Raw genomic sequence first — 14,277 nt, 5'->3', positions numbered from 1 at the left:
CGGAAACCCCGACCCCCGTGCAGCGAGAGAAAGCACAAAGCTCCTCCCAAAAACTCGCTGCCCCGTGACTGGTAATTCGAGCTTATAGTTGACAAATAACAAAAATAATGTCGCTTCCCAAATGAGGGTGTGGGCGGGCGTTGTTCTTCGGATTCGACTGGTTTGAACTTTCTCGGCTCTTTGCAAATCTGTGTCTCAGTCCTCAGTTTCACTCAGAAATACACCTGAAGGCAAAGAACGCGTCTGTGAGGTTTAAAACCGTCCCTTTCTCATGGGTGCCCTATTAGCATGTCATGCACTCGGTGGGTTTAGCTTAAGGTAACTGTGCTGCACAGTGACACCACTTGTAGTCATCTGACAGTCACAGGAGCAGCCACAGATGCCTGTTGATAGTTACTTTAAGCAGCAGAGTGAATGCACAGTATCTCTCAAATGCAGAAACTACCTTCCGAAAAGCTATTTGTTTCAAGGAATTCAAAGCATGAGTTCCTGGGAGATAGATGCTCATTGCCCAAGTATCTCTTACTTCAAAAAGCCCCTGTCTCTTCACAGCCCTGAGGACAGCCAGGATCTCCTACTGCTCAGGGCAGGATCAAAGATCTCTGGATACTGCTTGGCACTGATAGTCATTCGTCTTTTGACATGGGAGTTTTGCTTATCACATTGACAAACCAAGTCATTGCTCAAACTTACTTCTTCATTCCTGCAGCTCTTCCATCCTGCCTGTCCCTTGCCATCAGAACCACACTGTGGTCCGTCACAGACCTGTGTTCTGTCCTTGCTCTTGTGTGCCTGTGACTCGTAAGTTTTGTGAATGAATCATTTGTTCCCAGAGCCTTTACTTTCAGATGTCTGTACTACCACCCCCATTTCTGACTTAGCCTTTTTTTCTGAGCAACAAGTCCCATACCTTGAGGATCTCACATCAGTCCTGGACTGTGGTGCCTCTCCCTGGGCGTGTTTCCTACCTCTGCTACCTCTCATGTTCTCTCCGTGGCATAAGACCTCTGCTCAGCCTCCCCAGTGTCAGCAGGAGCCTCAAAAGGCACAATATCAGCGATTTATTCCGCTTCCAGTCTGCAGGAATTTCAGTTTCATAACAAAAACACATGCTCAGACCGTATGTTCCCTGTAGCATATGCCAGAGCCTCTGCCAAATCAACAAAAGCAGCTGGTTCAGACACAGGGGACACAGATGTTGAAAAGGTCCTGCAGGAAAATTACTCTTGTAAGTCGAGGAAGTGATACAGATGGGGTTTGTAGCTGAAAGGGTGTAAACAGAGGCATGAAGAATGGGGGACCTTTGTTTTGCTGCAGCTGACAGCCAACCACACACCCAGCAGAGGTAATGAATGAGGTCAGCAAGTAAATGAAAAATTAATAGAAGGAAAATTCGAAGGGATATCTAACAGGCTTAACTTAGACATTTGGGGGGGGGCATGCCCTGCTAAGAAGCAGAGGGGACTGTATTCCACAAAAATTATAATGGGCTAATGGTTCAGGATTCACTTGAGCTGCTGCAGGGCTGACAAGCATCCAGCTGGAGAGAGAACAGTGTGGGCTGACAAGGAAAAGCATTTTAGTGATTGAATTCAGTTGGCAAGACATCATGTTTTTTCTGTTAATTAAATTGTCTTTCCTGACAGGTAGGTTTTAGCCTGGTTTCCTGTGCAGGTGAAAGGACTCCCAGCTAGGCAGGTTGTTCGGGATGGCTGTGCAGGGATTCACTGTTTGTTCTCCTGTGCTGTGGTGTCTCTGGGCCATAGCTGTGACCCTGAGGGCATTCAGCTTCTAGTTTATGTTGTCATTAACCATACTTCAGATCAGAATGATTTATAGAAATGTTCATGTAAAGAACACTGCCAAGCAAAAATCTTGGCTTCAGGGAAATTTGTTATTAAGATAAGTGAGTCTCTGTCGTGTCTGGCTAATCTCAGGCTCAAGGTCTATATGTTCTATTTCAGAGCAGAAAACAATCAAGAAGTATTTGCTACTTTTTGTCTTCTTCATGTAGGTGCAAACACAGCACTCCTGACTTGTCCAGGTGCCTCACACACCCAGGAGTACCAGGCTAATCATCTGCTCCAGGGTGTTCCACTACAACCAGAAACTGTGTAATTGTAGTTACCCAGAGTTAATAAACTCTACAGGGTCTTCTGTGGTTTTTTGTCTTGGAAAACTGGCTGATTCTAGGTAAACCACCTAGAAAATTATTAGGCTTGCATGCACAACAGGATTTCCAAGAAATAACCCAGGACATCAAAGCAAAGCAAAGCAAAGCCATTCTTTTCTCAAGCCATCAACTGCATCATTTCTCAGTTTTGACCTCAGAACTGTGTAGAGAATTGGCCTCAGTTTCTGAGTTATATGATGGCCAGTGGTTACTTGAATCTGTAGGTGGAGATGCTTTCCAGAAGCCTCAGGACAGCGAGAGACAGACCACCCTGGGGAGGCACTGCCTGCTGCCACATCTCCCTTGGTGGCTGGATCAGGAAATGTCTGCAGAGGTGATTGCTTCATCCACGGTTCATACACCATCTCTGGTCACAGATCTGTCCATCTGAGATGGCTCTGCATGTTTGTGTGGACTGTCCTGCTGCAGGGAGCTCCCTCCCAGCTGCCTGTCAGCTCCAGCTCAGGCTGTACAACACAGCACTGCTGGAATGTAATTGTTATTTGCTTGTTAATCAAGCAGATGTCTCCGGTGTGTCAGGAGACAACATGTCTTGTGATAAGATCTAAACTGGCTTTTTGCCTCCTGAGTACCTGCGGCAGTTCAGCAGGTCACCTGCACAGAAAAGGCCCTGTTAGCCAGGACTGGGGGTTCAGATGTTTATTCTGGATCAGGGATTGCAGAAAGGTTATTGATAAACCTTGTGGGTGAGTGATGTGTCTGGCACGTGTCAAGCACTGTATTTCTAAGCAGGCTCCAGTCCAAATTCTCTACTGGATGTATTTAAGATTGAGTCATATGAACACTTTGTTAACAAATGCAGCAAACACACAGTTTCTCAATCTTCAGATTCGAGAGGCATGGTGAATTCAACCAGCAGGATTTCCATGGTGTTTCATCCAGACCCAGAGCATCACTTCTGAATAGCCCAGAACTTCGCTGGCCACATTTTGAATATCCTGCTCCAGGTGCACAACCATTTCAGCTAAAAACAAAAAGGTCTCACCTATGGATTCTCTGTAACTCTAACCAGAGAGGTGGAGATGTTTGGCTTCACTGCTTGTCCAGAACCATGGACTCGTTTGTGTCAACAGTACAAAAAAAAAGGGCCACAGATTCAGTTGGATCCCATCTGTCAGAAAATTAAAAATGCAAACCCTAATCTTGTACTGATCCGCTGCTTATGGCACAGACAACTTTTAACTTGATTTTCAGTGCTTGGTACATAATTCAGTGTAACTGCTGACGAAGGAGAGAGTAGAAGTCTCTGGATGAAGAGACCCTCAAATGGATCTCACGCTGACTGCTCTGAGGTGCAGACGTTGCAGAGCTCACAGAGCTTGGTCGTGCCATCTGTTATTGAAGTCACAGTATTAGCCAGATTATTTGGTAGATAAATACATTTCTTATGAACATTAATAGAAAATTCAAAATATTAATGAGAAAATAGAGCGCTAAATGGACTGTCTAAGTGGAGAAAAGCTTTTAAAACGTGCCTCTTGCAATCACACAGCAACTATACTAGAGCTGGACATTCACGAAGCACACACTCAGATTTCCAAACTTCAGATTTTTTGAACCTGAGAAAGATTCCAGAAACTAATTCCAGTACCTCTTTTCTTTTTCCCCTTTTTTATTTCCACCTGGAATGAAATTTGCCACAAATCAGGGAGGAAATCTGGCTGCGAGCACGGCAAAACCAGCTTTAAGTTCTGTGATTTATATGCAGCAAAAGCAAAATTCAATCCTGAACACAGGCAGTAGGAGACAACTTGAATATTTAGAGCTCCTCCTGAATATTTAGAGCTCACTCTCCTAATATGTTATGAATGGCATAGGTAAGATAAATTAATGTTTCCAAAATAAGCACTTTTAGTTGACCATTCCCTGTTCTTCCTGAGTCAGTCAGGCAGAAGCCTGAGGGGTCGGGTCTTTGGTGTAAGAGACGCCTGGGGAGCAGGATAACTTTATTTTCACTGGAAATAAAGTGAATTAGAGTCACTCTCAGCCGGCTGCTTTAATTGCCGCGGTGGCCACCGCTCATTAGCACTGAGAGGCTTCCACCTAGTGGATAGTCTGCCCTGCTGTGCTCCAGCCTGCCGCCACCCAAATGTGCTTTGGAACATCTGGGTTACTTTTCCGAGGTTTAACAGCAAATCTCGGTCCAAACCAGAATCATTTCCAGGGCTGAGTGTGCCCAATAGCAGGCACAGCCCAGAGCCTGGAAAAATACAACTGAAAAGGGAACCTGAAAACCCTCTTTCACGAGCAAATTGATCCTTTTATAAGCAGACTATGGCACATGTGTTGGTAGAAGTATTTCTCCAGTTTCTGTGGGTCCTGCAGCTGATTTGATTATGTTGCTGCTCTGTCTCTAATCATCCCCTCAAAATATTTTTATTGCCTTGACTCGAAGGAGCAGATGCAGAGCTGAGAGCATCTCTGGCTCCCTCCCTGGCACAGCGGAGTCTCAGAGGAGGCAACTGAGAGGGAAGAGAAACAAATGCACGTCCTTCAGTCTCTGCTCCTTCTGGCTCTCCTTGGAGCAGCGTCTGCCGGGAAATTCAGCGTTGGAAGTGCATTTTCTAGCCATACAAAGAGCTCTTTGGGTCTGTGCCAGGAATGCAGCCCCTCCACTCAGGGGTGCAGTTTGGCTGCTCCAGGCTGGCTCACTGATAAGAGCAGTTGAGAAGTGTTGGAAGAAGCGTTAGTGCCTCCCCCCAGTTCTTCCTGAGAGCTTCTTCCCGCTGAGCTCTCACTCCAGACCCCCTCCAGAGCTACCCCAGGGCTGCCCTGACATCATCACTATTTACCCACCCGGGAAATCCATCATTTGGGGGCTGGACAGCTGGGCAGGATGGGCAGATGTGAGTTGGAGAGTGTCTGGACAGTGTTACTTGTCACATCAGCTGTCTGATCCACGGGGACATTTACACATCTGCTCAGTGCTGCAAACAAGCAAGGAAAACTAAAAACTAAAACTAAAAACTATGACTCGTGGGTGACACAGAACATACATGTTATTTTAATGGAGGAATGTCACCGTGTCTTTGCTGAGCTTTGAACCAGCCAAGAAGTCAGGACAAATGTTCACTGGCACAATAACCTTCAGAAGATGGAGTTATACAGAAAACCCATGATTTTAGGTATGCTTATGCAAAAGTGAGTTTTGCCATGGTGAATTTTAACAGACAGTCTTCAGCAGTGAGGAAATCCAAGTGGAAAATCTTCGTCTGCATACTCCTGAAAAAAAACAAAACAACAATAAAATGCTCCTGATCAGAGGAGCAAATCCTACTCACTGGAATAATTTTCCTCTCATTTCCTTGCTAATGGATCTGTGTAAACATCCCACCTTTGGCACTGGCTCTGACTCTGTTCAGGGGATGGTTTATGTTGGATGGGGGGCTCAGAGGTTCCTGCTTGTACTCATCAACTCCATGTCCTGCAGCACCCGGAGTGAATCATAGAATCAGAGGGTCAGAGAATCAGCTGGGTTGGAAGGGACCTCCGAGATCATCCAGTCCAACCCTTGATCCAACCCCGCCGTGGTTCCCAGCCCATGGCACTGATGCCACATCCAGTCTCAGCTTAAAAACCTCCAGGGATGGAGAATCCACCACTTCCCTGGGCAGCCCATTCCAATGGCTGAGCACCCTCTCTGCAAAGAAATTCTTTCTAATCTCCAACCTAACCCTCCCCTAGCACAGATTAAGACCCAGCCCTCTTGTCTTGCTGATGGTTGCCTGGGAAAAGAGACCAACCCCCCCTGGCTCCCCCCTCCTGTCAGGGAGTTGCAGAGAGTGAGGAGGTCTCCCCTGAGCCTCCTCTTCTCCAGGCTGAGCCCCCCCAGCTCCCTCAGCCTCTCCTCACAGCACTTGTGCTCCAGTCCCTTCCCCAGCCTCGTTGCTCTCCTCTGGACCTGCTTCAGGCCCTCCATGTCCTTCCTGAGCTGAGGGCCCAGAACTGGACACAGCACTCCAGGGGTGGCCTCACCAGTGCTGAGTCCAGGGGCGGAATCACTTCCTTGGACCTGTTGGCCACCCTGTTCCTGAGCCAGGCCAGGATCCATTGGCCTTCTTGTCCCCCTGGGCACACTCTGGCTCCTGTTCAGCTCCCTGTCCATCCCCACTCCCAGCTCCCTTCCTGCCTGGCTGCTCTCCAGCCCCTCTGGCCCAGCCCAGGGGGCTGCAGGGGGTTGTTGTGGCCAAAGTGCAGGACCCAGCACTGGTGAAGCACCTCTGCCCATCAGACTGAGCTGCCACTGCCTTCCTGCTTAAATCACAGCTCACAACTCTAATCTGCAGCTCTTGACCACAGTTTTCCCTTTGCCATCCCTGCTCCAGGGTCAGTAATTCCTGATAGGGCAGAGAGGTGGGAAAGCAGGGACTCCACTTCAGCTCGAGTGGCTGAGTCAGAGCTGCATCCCCAGACTTTAAGAGGGAGACTGAAAATGCATAAAACCTGCATAAGACCTGCAGTTCAGGGCAGCTGTAGGGGAAATGTAATCAATTTTCTGAAACAGAAGATTAGATGATGTTTATCTGAGTTTACAGAACTGCTGTTATTAAATGGTAACCATTCCCCCCCCCCTTTTGATTTTGTTTCCAATCTTTGGCTCATTTTAACCAGAACAAAGCTGTTTTTCTTTCCCAGTGCTTATATTTCTAAATAGTTCAGGGCACTGAAAAGCTTAGGTTTTTTGTTTCTAAGTGCATATTGCAAATTTTCTCGTAACTTTCTCAAGTCTCGTATTTTATTTTATTTTATTTTTGGCTGAACATCACCTATTCTGTGGTTTAAATATCACCTCTATTATATAAAAAAATTACAGACGGTGCAAAACAGAAAAACAGCGGATCTGATTTCCAGAGGGTTCTACTGGCATGGAAAGATCCTTGGTAGGCTTTGGGACAGCCTTGTGTTCCCTGGTGCTGGGAATGTGGCCTGGCAGTTAACTGGAGCAGATCACTCCCAGTCTGCAGCAAATCCTGACCTGCCAAAATAGTTTGCCTTGGCAAGGTGAGGGAGCCAGAGAAATGCTGCCCTGGTTTCTTATTCCATCACATAAAACTTTTGGAGATTTCTTAATTGTTGGTGATCTTCATCGAGAAGGATATCTTCACTTTTTTTTTTGACATTGTGTAGAAAAATTAAAATACCATCCCAGAATAATCTCATGCTTAGGGCAGGCCAGGACTGTGGTTAAGTCTTGTGGCTCTTACCCAAACCAGAGCCCAACCTTCACTTCTTACAGCCCAGCTGAGCTCCACACCACAAGATCACTGCATGTGCTTTTTTTTTGTCTTTTGTCTGAAAATTTTACTGTCAGAGCTTGTAGTCCTGAGGGCAGTTTGGTTTCAGGGAGTCAGCACATTCTGATGAGAAACTCTGTTGTGGTGGTTTGTTTTTTTTTTTTTTTAATTCCCTGGACCCTCTTGAATAAATTCTTTTTCTTTTTTAGCCTATTCCCAGTGAAAAGATGTTTATGCAGTCCTGCTGCCTGTCTATCACAGCTTTGAATCCCTGGCCATTAATTTCTCATTAATTTGAGCAGGGAGAACCTTTCAAAGCCATTGCATCCAAACACACTCCGTGGAAAGCAACAGCTGGGTAGAGGAAAGAACTGCAGCAGAAAGATGAGTAGAAGCAGCTGCTCAGTGAAGATGTTACAGGAACTTGGGAGAGCAAAGCTGACTAGAAACAACCAAATAACCCCCCTCCTGATAATCTCAGTCACAGCCATATTTTTAATGTCAGTGCTGAAGTTGTCTCCTGCCAGGTCAGGGTGCTCCTTGTTTATGTGTCTAATGAATTTCCTTTCAAGACATCCAAAATGGAAATATATGCAAAAAGCTGGCTCGATATCTGTGTTTGCTGAAGTACATCCCACACCAGGTACAGATTTTTGCTTTGAGAATTACGTATGAAGCCTTTACCCTCCGCTGCTTTGATCCACAGGAGCAGAACCAAGTTCTGAGATGGCAATTCTCTGTGTTCCACCACGTTTTTTAGCTCCACATCTTCACTGGGAGCAGTGCCAAGTCTGAAGATCCAGGAAGAATTTGCAAAGTCAGGGAAAGGAGCACATGAAGTTTGCAGGGTTATCAAGCAGGCAGCAAGACAGCAGGGCAAGAAACAGTTTAAAAGATAGGCTTGCATGACTGAACACAGCACAAGGATGCTGTGAGCTGGCAGTGTCTGGATATCTATATCCTATATCATTTTCTTTCTTCTCTAAAATGAAAGCAGCCAGAAGATTTCCCAGAAGAAAATACATTAAGAGGATTTCAGGTTGCAGGTTTACTCGTTCATTAGCCAAGGAATATCCAGGTGAATTTTGCACAGAATCCCTGTCCTGTTTTTATAATGCACAGTTGTCTGTGCACATGGTTCACCTTTTTGTCTGTTCCAGGGTAAAGGTCTTAGAAACAAAACTTCTGTAAGAGTTTTTGGTGCAAGGTTGTGCATTCGTAGCCTGGTGACAGGAAATTATGTTGTAACTGTACAATCAATGAGAATGTAAAGAAGTCACAGGAACCCAGTGTAGTATTCTTGTCCCTCATCATTTATCAGAATTAAACAAAGATATTGAGTGATTATGAAATACTCAGAATGGGCAGAAGTTAATTTTTAAAAAAATTAGGTCTTACAACGGTAGTTTGGAATAACATCTCTTTTGGTTCTGAACAGGCAAATAAAGGCACATCTTACACAGTTCTGCTTCATGGCTTTGCTACGATAAACTCTTGAACTGCAAGAATCAAAATTGGGGTAATTGTGATAAGCAGATTTGAGAAAATCATCACGCAGAGCAGATGGTGGGAAATTTTCAGCAGATTGAAGGTACAGCAACCGTGTGGTTGTTTTAGTTTGGTTAGAAAAACAAAGCAACAGTTGTCAGTACATCGGTCAAGAGCTTGTTGAAACTCAGGTCCTGCAAATTCCATGTTCAGTGAAGTCCTGAGTAAAAAAGAGTGTTGGAATTGGCTCCTGGGGTTAAGGTGACCAGAGCTGGAGAGCAATAGGAGGGGTGTTGGGACCTGCTCCATCCTCCACTCGCTGCTCACCAAGGAGAGCTCTCCTCTTATATCCAGGGAGTCACATTATCTGGGATTGTTTTTGTTTGGTTTAACAACAGAGATAGAGATGCTGTGGAGTTTCCAGCTTTTGGAAGCAGCTCCAGTTAAGGCAGAGACACAGCCTTCAAAGTTTATTTTCGTTCACCTCAGGAAAGCGGTGCTGCCTCAGTTTATTTGTGTATTTAGCTCACTGACTTTGCCAGATCCCGTTTTGCTCCTGTCAGCCCTGGATGTGGGATCACACCCAGTCATTTCCAGAGTTTAGACTGTGATCAAACAGGAACAGTGTGACATAACAGAAAGTGCTCTTGTATTTAAGAATACACGAGTGTTTTCCTCTTGCAAATGAGAACATTGACAGATGACAAATTCTGGATGGCATTTGAACTAAACTTTCATTAGACTGGCAGCATCTTTATGTTTATTTTTGGTGGAATGACCTTTTGATGTGTAAAGGCCCTGGATACTTCCTGATTAAGTTATTCTTCCATGTGAGAAACACTTCCAGCTGAGAGGAATTATATGAGAACAGTTGATGAAGACATCTTCTGCCTTCTCACAGTCTCCTGCTCAAATTTTAAGTTAAATAGAGGGAGGGTGTTTATCTGATACATAAAGCTGCAATGAAATCTGCTCTTTCTGGGTTTTCTTGGTTGCAATCTGTCATTACAACCTGATGTTTTAGAAGAGTTGATGGGGTTGATGAGCTACATGAAAAAAAAGAACTGATTCTTCTGGTTTTGACCTAGAGGTAAGATTTTTTCCTCTCAGTAAAACATAACTGATAGTAAAATAAAAAAAAACATTTTGGTGCAGCTAAAATAGAAGAGCATTTTAAAGCAGCAAACTGAACCTTCTTCGTGTTTTCTCGTTTTAAAAAATGTTAATAATTTGACAGTTCCTTTCCAATTACTTCTGAATTATTATTTAATTGGTTTACATTGCTCAGCTCCCATCCTGACCTGGGTCTGGATTCCCACCTGTCTGCTGGAAGAGAAGAGGCTTGGGTGTGTTTGTATGTGTATGTTCAGCAGTTGCAAAATTCAAACAGCTCAGACTATTGGCCCTGACTCCTTCTAAGCTAAATCAGGTAAAACATGAATACATCTTATGTAGATGAAGCAGTATGATTTGGGGGAGAGCAAACACGTAAAATAAACCACAAAAAATCAAGGTCAGGAGTGGAAAGCATGTTCTCAGGACGTGGTTTAAGTTCAGGCTCCTCTCCTGGTTGTGCTCCATAATTCTGTGCTGCATCCCAGTTCACTCACAGGAGCCTGGCCAATCTGACCGAGGGCTGGGCAGAAGTTGTGAGGAGACCTCAGGACTTTGCCCCAGGTATTTCTATCACACATCTGAAAATGTCCATATCTGAAGAGTTATTTTAAGTCCCGCTGCACCTGCTGTTCTTTGGAAGAGTAATTTGGAAGACAAATCAAAGTGATTAGATTTGAAAGAGGCTGGATATCAAGCCTAGCTCCCTTGCTGTTGAAGTGAGGTTGACAAAGGGCAAGAAGAGACTGTATTTAAGCCCAGTTTCCTTCCTCCTGCATCTCACAGCATCACTGCTGCTCTGGGTTGTGCTGGATGAGAACAGCTCCTCCAGATTTCTCCCCTCCTGTCCCATACCTTCCATCTCACTTCTGGGAAAGCAGTGCTGGCTTCTGCCTCCTGGGGTGTCCCTATTCCTAATTCCACATTTCCCTCCAAGGGTAGCTCGTGCTCCCTTCAGGGTAGACCCACAGTAGTCTGAGGTGACAATTAGGGACTCCAGCCTTTCTTGTGCCTTGATATTCTTCACAAATCTGTGAAATGCAGGTTCTGTAGAATAAAACAAAGCAAAAAAATGTAATTTAAAAGTGTTTTGATTTTAGAGCTGAGGTGAAGACAGGTTGGCAAAACATCTCTGCGAGATTTCAGTGCCACAGTACAGCTGCCAGATGAATACCTTGCAATTAAGAAAAGGTATGCAAAGCCAATGAGTTCTAGTAGATAAGATGCTCTGACAAAGAGATAAATCAAGAGGCAGGTCCAAAACAATTCCTTTGCTAGAGTAAACAGTGAAAACTGTTTTCGGGGAATGTTGTTGTGCCATCAGCTGCCCACTGAGCAACTCTCTGGGCTTTGCCACCCATCCACCAGACAGTGCCACAGTCCAGGCCGTGGGCAGCCAGTCTCTCCAGGAGAATGCCATGGGAAATGGTGTCAAAGGCTTCACTGCTGTCCAAATAGACCAAATCCACAGTTTTTTCCACCAAGCAGGTCCCTCTGTCATAGAAGGACATCAGGTTGGTCAAGCAGGACTTGCCTTTGCTAAACCCAAGTCGGCTGGGACTGATCTCCCTGTTAACAAAGCCTGAAAAGGCTCTTGTTCATGGGAAAACACAGGTGGAGTTTCCAGAGAAGTTCTCCTGGGATCAGTGCTATCCAACACTTTGAACACTGCAAATCTGTCAGTCTTTAAACCCAGCAGAAAAACTCCACTTTCAGTGTGCACTTGGAGAAGATTTAGTCTGTGCCTGATTGCTCTGTAAAGTGCTTCCCTCCTTGGATTTTGGTGCAATCAAATCTACACCCACATTTTGCAGGGACCCTGAATATCTCTGCAGCTGAAACAAGCCTTAGTTGCTTTTTAAACTCACGTCAAGAAGAAAATTTTCGTGTCAGCTGAAGTTCCATTTTCTAGTAAACTCTCCACCCATTTCTTTTGTCTCATTCTCAGTTTTGGTGAAGGTTTTCTGCCACAGCCTGGGCTGGTGTAAGGAACCAATGCTGGGGTCCTACCAGAAGCCTCTTTGGCTTCAGGGGTGGAAAAACGTGGTGTGGTTTAAGAAACTTGTCAGGCATTTTTTGCAGTCATTAATTTTGGAGTCGTTTGGCACAAATTATCTCTGTTGTCAGCCCTTCATGCCATTCCTACACCCTCAAATGACTAACAAAATAAAATAGAGGCACCAATGCTCTGAGTTTTGATTAATGCAATCTGGAAAGCTTGAACTCAGGAAATAATTTTTCCTGCTTTTAAAAAAATAACGTTTTTTTATTGCTGCATTAAACAAAGATACCTGCATTGACAGGGACTTGGCAGCTCTGACAGTGCTGCACATTCCTAATGCTGGTCAGTGATGTACATAGATATATGTACATACATATGTAGATAAAATATATAAATATATAAAATATAAAATATATAAAAATGTATCTATAAAAGCTATATATCCAGAAATACACCTTCTGACATGACTTTTCTCACTTGCTACTTTTCCAAAAAGTTTCCCAGGCAATGCTGGGGGAAAAAAAATAAAAGGCAGAAAACCCCAAGGTTTAAAGGGGATGAAGCGAGGTTTGGGTGAAACTTTATTAAAGCTCTGGTGCAATTCTTTGTTGTGGTGAGAGGAGAACAACATTTAGTGCTCTTCTGGTTGTTTTTTGGAGGTAGCTGGTCATTTAAATATGGCAGAATAATTAAAACATTTTGGTAACATTACCTTTACGAAACCACACATCTCTGAAAAAGAAGATGACTTTTATACATTGCTGTTGTAAATCAAGTTCCTCTTCTCAGAGTAGTATATCACAGAATCATAGAATCAAAGAATCATAGAATGGTTTGGGTTGGAATGGGAGCTTGAAGACCATCTAGTTCCAACCCTCAAAAGGGAATTACATGATCTGTATATATATAAAAATATATAAATATATATATATAAATATATAAATATATATATAAATGATGCCCTCTGGTTTCAATCACTTTTGTAGCCCACAGACTTTACCAGGAGGCATTCCTAATCCACATGTTCTGTGCCAAGGCTCCAGGCTGCCAGTTATGGATTACAGAGATCCACAAGTGATTGTGGGACCCGCAGAGCAGTGCAAATCCCTGCAGTGCTGGGGGTTGATTTGCAGCTCCCCAAATCCACGTGGATGGTTTGCACGCAGATCTTTGGCTGTTCAAAACCCGTGATCAGAGTATCCCACTAAGTCCTTATATATTCAGCTTTTTGTGGTTTTCATGCATTTTAAAAAGTTACTTAAACCACCTCTATCTGCACCCATGTGCTGGAATAATTTCTTCCAGAAGTCTGTGCCTGGCAACAGTCTTGCCTGTTTAAATTAAAGAGAGGAAAACATTACTGTGTGAGCAGCAGGCACGAAAATATCTAGTTTGGTAAGTATATAGGCAGTTTTCTCTATGATGTTACTATTTTGGACAAGGGGGAGTATTTAAGAGTGCTTGAATATTCCATATGTATACAAACTGAATTTCTTCCAGAATAAGAGTGCTGTGATTAATCTGCAGCAACTGCATGTGAAGATGCTCCTACTCTGCCTGTGCTATTCTGATCCATTTCCTCACTGACAATTCCTAATTTAGCTTTTTACCAGCTAAAGAAAAAGAAAAGCTGCCATAAAAATTCTTCCATTTAGCCTTGGTTTTTTTTTTTTGGTAGCAAGAACAGTTTAATGATGTCAGTCGGGATTTTTATGCTTAATATAAAAAGGAGAGCGCTTCCAGAGGAGTCTCCAGAAACCACTGCTTGATGCTTCTGCTGAAAGTGCAGGTGAAGTCCTGCAGTGTCTGTAACACCTCGTTATGAGGGATCTGGAGTGAAAAGGGGCAGACGCCTCTTCCCCCATCGTCTCTGCTCCCGGAGAGCCCCCGAAGCTTCCCCCATCTCCCGGTTTTTACAGTGAACTGGCCCCGTGCTCATGCCCCGGAGCCCGCCGGGCTGTGCGCGGGCCGTGCCCGCGGGTGTGGATGGTGTAGGAAATCATCCTGTGGGCTCGGGAGTCACAGAACCATGGAATGGGTTGGGTCGGAAGGGACCTCAAAGCTCATTCAGTCCCAGTCGCCTGGCATGGGTAGGGACACCTTTCACCAGCCCGGGCTGCTCAGAGTCCATCCAAGGGGCTGGGATTAGGGATGGCATCGGGACCGGGGCTCGGCTGGGGCTGGGGTGGAGGCTGGGATTAGGGCTGGGATTGGGAGCGGGGTCGGGGCTGGGGCCGAGACTGAGC

This window comes from Lepidothrix coronata, unplaced genomic scaffold, assembly GCF_001604755.1.
Source record: "Lepidothrix coronata isolate B3197 unplaced genomic scaffold, Lepidothrix_coronata-1.0 Scaffold25, whole genome shotgun sequence".
Taxonomy (NCBI): Eukaryota; Metazoa; Chordata; class Aves; order Passeriformes; family Pipridae; genus Lepidothrix; species Lepidothrix coronata.
The sequence above is the reverse complement of the archived record's forward strand: the minus strand, read 5'-3'. Positions refer to the sequence as shown.